This window comes from Aegilops tauschii, chromosome 4 (assembly GCF_002575655.3).
Source record: "Aegilops tauschii subsp. strangulata cultivar AL8/78 chromosome 4, Aet v6.0, whole genome shotgun sequence".
NCBI lineage: Eukaryota > Viridiplantae > Streptophyta > Magnoliopsida > Poales > Poaceae > Aegilops > Aegilops tauschii.
This window is the reverse complement of record NC_053038.3, coordinates 385,600,731-385,603,504: the sequence shown is the minus strand read 5'-3', so window position 1 is coordinate 385,603,504 and position 2,774 is coordinate 385,600,731.

Here is a 2,774-nt window from a genome sequence, read left to right as displayed (position 1 = left end):
ACAACAACAACCCACCACCACCACCTGTTGATCATTTGACCCGTTTCTTGAGGTTAAATCTGCCGGTGTATTCCAGTAGCACCGAGCCGATTGTTGCAGATGATTGGCTCCGCAAAGTTGGAAGGGAGTTGACCACTGCAGGATGCACAGATACGGGGAGAGTGCGTTTTGCCACACATCAGCTTGATGGACCCGCAGCATCATGGTGGGAGAATTACACAGCCACTCACCCCATCGACACTGTCACATGGGACCAGTTTCAGCAAGCTTTCCGTACTGCCCATGTTTCAGCAGGAGCTATGGCCATGAAGATGCGTGAGTTTCGCAACTTACTCCAAGGAGGACGCATCGTAGGCCAGTATGTGGAGGACTTTAGTAAGTTAGCACGTTATGCCCCAGATGACGTTGCTACAGATGCAGCCAAGCAGGAGAAGTTTCTGGAAGGGCTGAATGATGAGCTGAGCATGTAGTTGATGGTAGCAACCTTCAACAACTACCAGGAGTTGGTAGATAGAGCTCTCATGATTGAAGGGAAGCAGCAGCAGATTGAAAGCCGCAAGAGGAAGTATGGACAAGGGAAGTACAATTCTGGAGCTCATCAGAAGCCACGTTTTACCCCGAATTCGGGAGGACCTTTTCAGCATACCCATGGAGCAGGAGGTTCGCAAAACCATAGTGGACCCAAGAATGGTAATGGGAATGGAGGAAGCAACGGACAGAACCGTACCAACCCATCGACCCCAGCTAAGAGAGATCTGAGCCAAGTCACTTGCTATGCCAGAAGACTGGACATTATGCTAATGAGTGTCCTGAAGCTAAGAATGGAAATGGCAATGGAAGCTCTGGGAAGAAGCCCAACCCTTTCAACAAAGGACATGTGAACCACGTTAGCGTGGAGGAGGTTGAAGCCCAGCCAGATGCAGTAATAGGTAAGTTTTTGGTTAAGTCATTTACTGCACTCATTCTTTTTGATACTGGTGCATCGCATTCATACATATCAAGGGGATTTGTGGATAAGTATAAATTGCCAACCCAAGCCCTTAGGTCACCCATGTTAGTAACCTCGCCAGGAGCAGAGTATATGGCTAGTCTATGGTGTGATCGGTTACCATTAAGGATTGGTAACTACGTGTTTCCCTCGGACCTAATAGTATTGGAATCGCAAGGACTGGATGTGATATTAGGCATGGATTGGTTATCGAAGTATGAAGGGAACATTGAATGCACCAGTAAGTCAATTTTGCTTACCACCCCAGAAGGAAGAAGGATCAAGTATGTATACCGGCATGTGCCGAAGAGGACTCAGGTGAATTCTTTATCAGGAGTTGTACAGGAGGAAGTACCAGTGGTGAAGGATTTTCCCTGACGTATTTCCAGAGGAGTTGCCAGGCATGCCACCGGATAGAGACATTGAGTTTTTTATTGAGCTTTTGCCAGGCACAGGGCCAATATCTAAGAGACCGTACAGGATGCCCGCAAAGGATTTGGAGGAGATTAAGAAGCAGATTAAGGAGTTGCTGGATAAAGGCTATATTCGCCCAAGTTCTTCACCTTGGGGATCGCCAGTGCTTCTAGTGGAGAAGAAGGATGGATCGTTAAGGATGGTTGTTGATTATCGAGGACTGAATGAAGTGACCATCAAAAACAAGTACCCACTGCCGATGATCAATGATCTGTTTGACCGCTTACAAGGAGCTAAGGTATTTTCCAAGATCGATCTGCGGTCAGGATACCATCAGTTGAAGATTCGAGAGCAGGATATACCTAAGACGGCTTTTACCACTAGGTATGGGCTGTACGAGTATACTGTTATGTCATTTGGTCTGACTAACGCACCTGCCTATTTCATGAACCTGATGAACAAGGTGTTTATGGAGTTTTTGGATAAGTTCGTCATGGTGTTCATTGATGATATTTTGGTCTACTCCAAGAATGAAGAGGAGCATAAGGAACATTTGCGTTTGGTACTTGAGAAGCTCAGAGAACATCAGTTATACGCCAAGTTCAGCAAATGTGAGTTTTGGTTGAAGGAAGTTGGATTCCTCGGACATGTTATATCCGGAGAAGGAATAGCAGTAGACCCTACCAAAGTCGACACTGTGACAAACTGGGAATCACCCACATCAGTTGGAGAGATCCGGAGTTTTCTTGGACTTGCAGGATACTACCGGAGATTCATTGAGAATTTCTCGAGGATTGCTAAGCCCATGACGGAGCTGTTGAAGAAGGACACCAAGTTCAACTGGACTGAGGAATGTGAAGCTAGTTTCCAAGAGTTGAAGAAACGTTTGGTTACATCACCAGTGTTGATTCTGCCAGATCAGCGCAAGGATTATGAAGTATACTGCGATGCTTCTCGTCGAGGACTTGGAGCAGTGCTTATGCAGGAAGGAAGAGTTGTTTCATATGCTTCACGACAGCTTAAACCCCATGAGATGAATTACGGTACGCATGATTTGGAGTTAGCAGCCGTAGTACATGCGTTGAAGACATGGGGACATTTTCTCATCGGAAACCACTGTGAGGTGTACACGGATCACAAGAGTTTGAAATACATCTTCACACAGAAGGAGTTGAATCTCAGGCAAAGGAGATGGTTGGAGCTCATAAAGGATTATGATGTGAGATTGCATTATCACCCCGGAAAGGCTAACGTAGTAGCAGATGCGTTGAGCCGCAAGAGCCATGTCAACACACTCATGACCGGAGAGTTACCGAAGGAATTAGCCGAGGATCTTCGCGAGCTATGTTTGGAAATAGTTCCGAGAGGCTAT